Raw genomic sequence first — 10,407 nt, forward strand, 5'->3', positions numbered from 1 at the left:
GAGTTGGTATCAATCACTTTATGCTCCTGCTTTGTTTTTTTGATTTTCTGCGTGTTTGCAGCCATTTGTGCTTGTTGTGTGTCCAGCTTGTTGTCAATTGCTGGGTTTTTCTCCAGCAGAGGGCGAAGTGCTTCCGACAAGCGCCTTTGAAATTCTGCTGTTGAGTCCTGTCTAGGAGTAGAACTCGCAGGGCTGGAACTTCCAGGAAGAAGCTTTGCTTTCGCTTGTTTATCTCTAGAGTCCTTCACCGTCGGTGGCACCATGTTTGAGAATTGTTTACTTTTATCAAAAGTTTGTCAAAGTCTCTGGAAGTTCTTTTGTAACACGGTAAGCTCTTAGAGTCTCTTTATTTTATTCTGGTCACTTTTTGTCATATGCCCCCCCCCGGTAGCTAAAATCACCTGTAAACAGTTCTTAACAGAGGAGAGTCCCCTCCCCCCCCTCGTTTTCTTTAGGGAGAGCCATGCGCTTTTTTGTTGTTCTTGCTTGTACTTAAACTCACATTTTCAACGATTGCTTGCTTGTGTCTAGTATCACTTGATCACCAAACGCTTGCTCCGGTGTGCTGATCTTGTTCCCATATGGGACGCTCCACGGTGGGACCGTTGGGGCTTGGAGTAGCCCCCCCTCACCAGCTTTTCTCAACGGGGGGAGCTCTCTAGTGCCCCATGGCTGCCAAATTCTATCACTGAACCTAGAGTCTGCAGCCCTGCCTTACCTCTTCTGGGCACCTCCTGGCCTGGCTGCTGCAGCTGTCAGTTCCATATGTCTTGTCTCAGCCAAGATGAGTGGCTCCTGCAAGTCCAGGGTGGGTCCCATCACTGGACAATATAACTTGAGCCTAAAGGTCCCAACCGCAACAGCTTCAGCAGCCTTCTTAACAACAATGCTTCTTCTTTCCAGATACCACCAGGAGGCAAATGGCCTCTCCTCCAACATTCAGCCCTTTTTTTAAACTGTATCATCCTATTTAACTCTTTACCTAGAGTTGCCAGCAGAGAGCTGACACCTGGCAGTTGATGAGGATGGGGATTATGAGGGGGCACTGTTGTTGCATGTGACATGACATCATGACATCACTTCCGGAGAATACTGGAAGTGACATCACTTTGCTCTAGGAATTGCCAGAAACTCTATGGTAACATGTGATGATAATCATAATAATTAAAAAAACCTTTTCTCCCATTGCCTGAGGGAGTGGAAATGGGAAACACAGGTCGCTAGCTGGCAACCCTGCTTTTACCACAGTCTTGTAAGTAACACTGATCCCATTTTTCCTACCTTTGTTAATCATTTTCAAGAGCTGACATTTCAATCTTTTTAAAACCAGGTAGTGGTTCAATCTCCTTCAGAGCAACCCTCTCTGCACAGTAAAAACATAAGGAAATTTCAGCCGGTCACTTCTTAACCTTTCATTTGGGAGAAAGAGTGGATGGAATGGGTGGTTGCTACGCAACCTCTGACGGAAACTGATTTTCTTGATCCATTCCAGTCAGCCTTCTGACCTGGTTCAGGGGCTCCGGCTGATTTAGGTGAGGCAGATGCTCTTCATTTACAGACCAAAAAGAAGAAAAGCAACACGATTACTTCTTCTGGACCTTTCAACAGCTATTGATAATCATCAACCAGCACATCCTCCTGGAACGGCTGAGAAATTGTGACACGACCTTAAAATGCTTCCCTTTTTATTTATTTATTTTAAATATTTATATTATGGCCAGGATCCAAGGGGAATAACAACTCCAGCCGTGTTCACAAATTATTGAGAACACACGTACAATTGGTGTACAGTGAACCCTTGATTTTTCTTTATATGTGAGCTGAGTAGTTCTCATGCTAGGCTCAATACGCAATTGAAACCCCTGCTCTAGTTCCCAATTCGCTGACAGGGCCCATTTGATTCCATCTTGTGGCCCTAATAGATTTATATGAAACTGTTGGGCCCATTTGATTCCATATTGTTTATTGTTGTAATGGTTTTAATGGGATTTTATTGTGTTGAGTCTTGGACTCGGTTTCCTGTGATCCACCCTAAGCCACCTTTGGAGAGGGTGGAATAAAAATCTCTAAATAAATAAATTTATCCACGTACTTGTTTCTTTTTTTTTTGGTTTTGTTTCCTTTTGTAAAGGGACTGCATGTCGGCTGTTTCTAACAAATGGGGTAAGCGGGGACATGCAGGAGGTACACGCTTTCAATGTCAATTGTGAACAGGGTTCATTTAAAAACAATATAAATGAACAGAACGAAACATTAAAAACAGCTTACTAAAAACTAAAACTAGAAGAGAGAAGAAGAAGAGATTGGATTTATACCCTGCCCTTCACTACCCGAAGGAGTCTCAGAGCGGTTTAAGACGGTTTAAGAACTCCTTTCCCCCCCCCTCCCCCTCCCCACAACAGACACTCTGTGAGGTAGGTGGGGTTGAGAGAGCTCTGACAGAAACTGCTCTTTTTAAAGGACAGCTCTTATCAGAACTTCGGCTTGCCCAAGGTCATCCAGCCCGGTGCAACTGGAGGAGTGGGGAATCAAACCTGGTTCTCTCAGATTAGAGTCCGCACACTTAACCACTACACCAAACTAGCTTAACCACTAAACCAAACTAGCTTAACCACTACACCAACATATGCCTCAGTCCACAGCAGTGTTCCCTCTAAGCTGAGTTAGTGTGAGCCAGCTCACAGTTTTTTAGCCTCTGGCTCACACATTTTTGTATTAGCTCAGGAAGGAGGGCTCCAGAGCAAACTAATTTATGCAGTAGCCAAATTGCTGGCTCACAACTTTAATGCCAGTGACTCACAGAGTAGAATTTTTGCTCACAGGACTCCACAGCTTAGAGGGAACATTGGTCCACAGAGTATCCCCCGAGTCCACGGCCAGGCACTCTGGAACAGCTGGAAAGCAAGGAGTGTAGGAGCCCCCCTGACCTCTTCCAGGAGGCTGTTCCAGAGGCACGGGGGCCACCATGTAAAAATCCCATGCTCACACTGTCGTAAAACACACTTTAGACCAGGGGGTACCCAGCGTGGTGCCCAGGGGTACTGTGGCACCTGCCAGCACCTTTCCTGGTGCCCACCAAGTGTTTTTAGAAAGTGGGTGGGACCAGATGGGGCTCTTGCCTAGCAAGGCTTTTGTTTGGCCACTGGAGGTTTGATTGGCTGTGCAGATTTTTAAAAACCTTGCTTTGGCAGTATGGGTCACCACACCAGAAGTATCTTCACTGTGTAACTGAAGGTAAGTTGCGGCAACTATTTCACTGTGTAACTGAAGGTAAGCTGCGGCAACTATTTAACGGTTTCCTCCACCTCCTGTGGCAGCCATTTGGTGTCTACACCCGCCACACTATGTCAGAATTCCAAAGGTGCTTGCAGGCTCAAAAAGGTTCGGAACTTCTGTGTTAGGCAGTGAGGGGACTGATAATAGACCTTGCTGGGAAGACTGGAGGTGCCACATGGGAACCTCTAGGGAGAGGTGGTCTTTCAAGCATGTGAACCCTCAGTCATGAAGAGCTTTAAATCTGAGCACCAACATGAATTAGACCTAAAAACTAATTGGCAGCCGCCAATAACATGATCCCTTCAGCTATCCCCAGCTAACAGATGAGCTGCTGCACCAGTTACAATTTCTGGATCATCTTCAAGGACATCCTCTGACAGAGAATGTTATAGTAATCTAGCCTCGAAGTTACTGAAACATGTATCTACATGGCCAGATATCTCTGCCCTGCCCTTCACTTGGAGTCTCAGAGCTGCTTACAATCTCCTTTCCCTTCATGTCCACACAACAGACACCATGTGAGGTAGGTGGGGCTGAGAGAGCTCTTTTGAGGACTGCTCTTGAGAGAACAGCTCTGAGAGAACTTGTAACTGACCCAAGGTCACACCAGCAACTGCATGTGGAGGAGTGGGGAATCAAACCCGGTTGTCCCAGACTAGAGTCCGCGCTCTTAACCACTACACCAAACTGGCTCTCTTCCAGTTTGGGCCAACTTCCCAACTAGATGTAGCTGGAAAAAAACATTTCTTGCTGTTATGGACAACTGTTTCTCCAAAAGGACACCAGACTCCAGCAAGACTCCCAAGCTCTTAAGAAAGTCTGTCACTGAAAGCTGCACACCATTGACGTTAGGAAGAACAATCTCATTTAAAGCTGTGTCCCTTCCAACCAGCATCACCCCCATCTTATCTGGATTTGACTTCAGTTTATTCTCCCTCAGCCACTCAAGCTACCACATTCAGACACTGGGCCAGGACAGAAACAGCAGCAGTCCGTGGCTTATTCAGGGTAACATCTGGCTGGGTGTTTCCAGCATATTGATGGCAACGGAGGATGATTTCATTAAGGGGCCTTACTTAAATTTTAAATAACATGGGAGGCAACACAAAGCCTTGTGGCTTTGTCATGTCTCCCCCTCGGTGAATGATTCAGCGTCTTCCTCTGCAAGCTTTTGTGAGAGGTCTGATAGAAAAGTCCATCATCTTCTCAACATCTTGTAGGCGCCTTAAAATGTTCCAAGTCTTTCAGTGTGAACCCAAAAGAGATATTTCATTACATCCAGATTGAATGCGCTATATTACTGTGGGCCGTGTATATGACCAGAGGAGGGACATTTCTTCTCTGTGTCCATGTTCATAGTCTAGGGCTGCTCCTGGATAAATAGTAGCAATGGCCAGAAATGTCTTCTGTTGATTGCGTTTAACACTGCCACAACATTTTTCTCCAGTAAGTTTGTTTTGCAAAGTAATGGAAAAATAACCACCCCTTTTAGCGACTGAGGAAATATGCCCTGAGTTAGTAATCGGTTTACAATGGACATCAAAGGCTTACAAATCTGTTCCTAATAAGATTGACTTTCACAGTCTCTAAGATCTTGACAACCAAGCTCAAATGATCCATAAATAGATTGGACAGTGCATTGGACACTTCTACTGCCTGAAGTGTATTACAACCAATGCTCCCTCTAAGCTGAGGTAGTGTGAACTAGCTCACAGTTTTTTAGCCTCCAGCTCACACATTTTTGTCTTTACTCAGGAAGGATGGCTCCAGAGCAAGCTAATTTATGCAGTAGGCAGATCACTCACTTGCAACACAAGACTCCACAGCTTAAAGGGAGTGTTGATTACTTATTAGGAACCAGCGCCCAAACTTGAGCATATTTTTTGTATTTTTTATATGTGCATGTGAGTATGTATGTGCACTGAAGAAGAAGAAGAGGAGGAGGAGATTGGATTTATATCCTGCCCTTCACTACCCAAAGGTGTCTCAGAGTGGCTTACAAACTCCTTTCCCTTCCCCTCCCCACAACAGACACCCTGTGAGGTAGGTGGGGCTGAGAGAGCACTGACAGAAACTGCTCTTTTTCAAGAACAGCTGTGCCAGAACTATGGCTTGCCTAAGGTCATCCAGCCAGGTGCAAGTGGAGGAGTGGAGAATCAAACCCGGTTCTCCAAGATTAGAGTCCGCACACTTAACCACTACACCAAGCTGGCTCCTGGAAATCATGGCGAACTCTGGTGACTGTGTATGCACCTGGATGTTATGGTGACCTCTGGTGACTGGCCCTTACTGGGGGCCTGAAGGATATTCAGAGAGGTGGCTGAATAAAGCCTGCCCCCACCTCCCGCCTCTGGTATTCCAAGGAGGTCTCCCATCCAAGTACTTGCCAGAGTCAACCCTGCTAAGCTTCCGAGATCTGTCGAGATCGGGCTTGCCTGGGCTATTCAGGGCAGGGCCAAACTGGAGCATATTTTGAAGGTTTTCTCTGGGGGAAGAAAAGCTTTGCAAAAGTATCACAACTGATCCTGAGAATTTAGGAACACAGCCTAGGAGTTTAGCAGGTGCCAAAATATGTGAATGAATGCCTAACAAAGCTGACAATTTCCTACAAGTTCTGGGCAAGATACAGAAATGGGACCAGAATGAATTGAGTTGTGAAACTCGGTAATAAATTTAATGCTAAAAGTGCAGTGAAAATCTGGACAGCTCACATTATTTTGCATGCAGTGCTACACATCTTTGCTCACAGGTACATCCCACTGTGTTCAACAGGGCTTATTCCTAGATAACTGTACATAGTATAGCAGTACAGTCTTAGTCGTGATAGACTTTTGCTGTATTGACATTTATCAAAGTGTTCTCTTAAAGAAAAGTTTCCTAAAATATAGATTACAGAAATGGCAAACTTAACAGAGATTCTGTAAACAGAGGAAGGAAGAAAGGAAATACATTTTTGAATTAAATCAGTTGCCATTTGTTATTGTTTTGCAAACATATAGATCATCACAAGAATCTTGAGTATATACGTGTTCGGTTCTTAACTCTGGTTTGATCTCTGTTCTGATTAAACATATGGTTCATTTTCTTTCAGTATGACTTCCCATCTTTATGTCAAAACATTCTTCATGCTCAGTCTGTATTCTAGTACAGCTAAATGATAATTCTTAATTTTAAAAGAGTAATTTTTTTCCCCTTTCAAGCGAGGAAGGTGATACTGCAAATCTTACAAGAAAGATTGGTGCCGTATATAGCGGGAGAAATGCCAGATGTTCAAACTGCATTCAGAAAAGGAAGAGGCACTAGAGATCACATTGCTAATTTATGTTGGTTACTGGAGCATATGAGAGTATTTCAAAAGAAAATCAGTTTGTATTTCATAGATTACTGCAAAGCTTTTGACTGTGGATCATGAAAAGCCATGGTTGGGTGTGCCACATCTGACTGTTTTGATGCACAGCCTGTACTCTGAACAAGAGGCTACTGTTAGGACAGAATATGGAGACACAGAATGGTTTCTAATTGGCGAAGGTGTTAGACAAGGCTGTATTTTATCTCCCTGTCTGTTGACTATCTATGCAAAACAAATAAGAATAAGAATAAGAATAACAACAACAACAACAATAGGAGACTGGATTTATATCCCGCCCTTCACTACCCAAAGGAGTCTCAGTGGCTTACAAATTCCTTTCCCTTCCCCTCCCCACATATTTTTATATGTGCATGTGAGTATGTATGTGCACTGAAGAAGAAGAGGAGGAGGAGGAGATTGGATTTATATCCCGCCCTTCACTACTCAAAGGTGTCTCAGAGTGGCTTACAAACTCCTTTCCCTTCCCCTCCCCACAACAGACACCCTGTGAGGTAGGTGGGGCTGAGAGAGCACTGGCAGAAACTGCTCTTTTTCAAGAATAGCTGTGCCAGAACTATGGCTTGAACAAGGTCATCGTGACGGCAGCCATAACTTTTTAAAGAGCCCCTCCCGAGAGCAACGCCGCTCGGACATCACACGCGAGAGGTGGAATTTGCCCCTACGAGTCCAAGGCCACCACCCCGCGGCTCAGGGAGGCAAGGGAACGTTTTGCCCCTCCCCTCTCCCCCGCCCACGCAGCTGCCGCCGAGAACAGCGACAGTGGCCATAACTTTTTAAAGAGCCCCTCCCAAGAGCTGGGGGAGCCAGAATGACCTCTCGCATGTGATGTCACACGCGAGAGGTGGAATTTGCCATCATGTGAGAGGTGGAATTTGCCCCTACAAGTCCAAGGCCACCACCCCGGGGCTCAGGGAAGCAAGGGAATGTTTTGCCCAGTCCCTCCCCCCCGTCACAGCTGCCGCCGAGAACAGCGACAGTGGCCATAACTTTTTAAAGAGCCCCTCCTGAGAGCTGGGGGAGCCAGAATGACCTCTCACGTGTGATGTCACACGCGAGAGGTGGAATTTGCCATCACGCGAGAGGTGGAATTTGCCCCTACGAGTCCAAGGCCACCACCCCGGGGCTCAGGGAGGCAAGGGAATGTTTTGGCTTCCACGGCTCCCAGTTTGCAAGACCTGAGCAAGGCTGTGAACGATAGGATGATTTTGTAGGCCATTAATTCATAGGGTCACCATAAGTTGGAAGCAATGCGACAGCACTAAATACTCACACAATTTTTCCCCAGGATTGGAGCCAACTTGTATCCAAAGTGTAAAGTCAGTTTGGTGTAGTGGTTAAGTTTGCGGACTCTAATCTGGGAGAACCGGGTTTGATTCCCCACTCCTCCACATGCACCTGCTGATGTGACCTTGGGTCAGTCACAAGCTCTGGCACAGCTGTCCTTGAAAAAGAGCAGTTTGTGTCAGAGCTCTCTCAGCCCCACCCACCTCACAGGGTGTCTGTTGTGGGGAGGGGAAGGGAAAGGAGTTTGTAAGCCGCTCTGAGACTCCAAGGGCAAGGCGGGGTATAAATCCAATCTCTTCTTCTTCTTCTTCTTCTTCATCAACTGCTGTAATGTTTAGTTGAAGGGGAGGCTACACAGTTTTTTTGCTTTTTCACCCCACCTTAGTCTTCCTCCTCTTCTGCTGTCATAAATTCACAGCAGTCCAGAGAGCATAAAACCCTGAAGGGCCAGTTTGTAAAGAAATGGAGCTAGAGACGGGGCCAGAGACCGAGAGAGAGAGTGAGAGTGTGAGAGAGAAACAGAGAGGAGGCCTGTCTTTTATACATACAGCTATCAATATTAAACAGATGTAATTGGTGCCTTTGGGATACCAACCCTCCTCACACTCTCAAGAAATTTCTAATGATTAATGCATGCCCGAGGTGCTGTTAACCGCCGAGTGGATTCCGTGACATGCCTGGGTGTCCAAATTGGAGCCTATTAACTATTCTTTTTATTAGGGACCAAAGTAAAGGAAAAGGTACACAAAAACACATGTTGTTTGTGTACGTGCGTGTTTCTTGTCAGAACGGGAGCCTCTGTCATTCTGCTGTTTGCTGGGATGTCGCAGGAATCTTGAAGCTGCTGCATCGTGACAGGGCTTGTTCCACATTCATCAACACCCCAGCTTCTGTATGAATAAATCCCCCCCACCCCCTCACCCCGTCAAGGATGTTCTGGTTGGCCAATATGAGAAGTCTGATTTGTCTGCTCAGTAACCAAATCCATGTCTCTCGGTTATGTCGAAAGACATTTTAACATGTCAGGAGCCCAGGTGTGTGGGCAGACAGGTATCATGCGAGCGCATGGGAGGCTGGGCTGAAAGCAGGCACTGAGCAGAGAGGCTGGACAAGGGTTGGATGAAGGTCTGGAGAAAAATGTCCTGTCTCTTTAATAGAGGCTGAATGTGTGGAAATGGGCAGCCGAAGTTTTTCACAGCATGGAGGTAAATAACATCACCTGGTACATAACATCCCATTGAGCCTCTATTGAAGGGACAGGGCGTTTTTGTTCTCAAGGCAGTCGGCATCCCTAGCTGAGGGCTGGTGTACCTTACGGCTGAATGATGGAGCAATGAATTGGAGATGCCCTGGTTGTCATCAGGACTCCTGCCCTAGGCAAGCCATTCCCACTCAGACTTAACCCCGACCTTGGAAATAGAGGGATGTCTCTAATAATACTGAGCTGTCTTACAGGTCTCTTGTAAAGATAATATCAATACAATGTACATGAAGAGAAATCCACTCTGAAGACCCACAGGAGGATACCAGCCAATAGCAGTTCCATCCGTCTCTCCATCCCCAATCGGCTTCTGGCCTTTCGTGTCTTTGCAGCTTGCTGTCAATCAGTTTCTCCTAATCTCAGTGGGATAACATAGGGGAAATGGAAATCCTAGAACAGGGCTCCCCAACAGGGTGCCCACCCAGAGTTCTTAGAGAGGTGGAGCCATTCTCTATCAGGGTTTCCCGTAGGCCAAAAATGAGCAGATTTTTAAACGTGCTTTGAGCAGTAGCCAGCCCATGAGGATCTGTACTGAATGAATCTGTACCTCCTCACCACCACCATGGAGGGGACCCTTTGCCCTTTTCCCCTCTGCTCAAGCTGGTCATGCTGTTCTGGCCCTGAATGTCTGTCCCTGCCATGCATTCTCCATTTTACCCTCACAACCATCCTGTGAAGTAGGTTATGATGTTAGTATGTAACAGATCAAATAATCATATAGTTGGAAGGGATCTCCAGGGTCATCTAGTCCAACCCCCTGCACAATGCAGGAAATTCACAACTACCTCCCTCCCCACACCCCCAGCGATTCCTTCTCCATGCCCAGAAGATGGTAAAAAAACCCTCCAGGATCCCTGGCCAAACTGGCCTGGAGAAAATTGCTTCCTGACCCCAAAGTGGCAACCGGCATTTCCCTGGCATGTAAGAAAGGCCCAAAAGAACTAAACACTGTGCATGTGGCATATCACACTAACTCAGTTTAGGAGGAACATGATGCAATCAGTTCCACTCGATTATCCATAACCTGATAAATACCAACGAGAGGCCCTCAGGATTTGATTTGCCATGTAAAGTATGGAAGACGGCTAATAGAATACAAACCGGCTTTGTAGTTGTGCAGATCTGTTGTTTAAATAGGGCAAAATAGCAGGACCCGAATGTGATTGTGGTGCAGTCCACCAAACTATTTTCCATCTGTCACAGGAATGTGAGCGTC

The sequence above is a fragment of the Gekko japonicus genome, unplaced genomic scaffold, assembly GCF_001447785.1.
Source record: "Gekko japonicus isolate JY-2015 unplaced genomic scaffold, Gekko_japonicus_V1.1 scaffold604, whole genome shotgun sequence".
NCBI lineage: Eukaryota > Metazoa > Chordata > Lepidosauria > Squamata > Gekkonidae > Gekko > Gekko japonicus.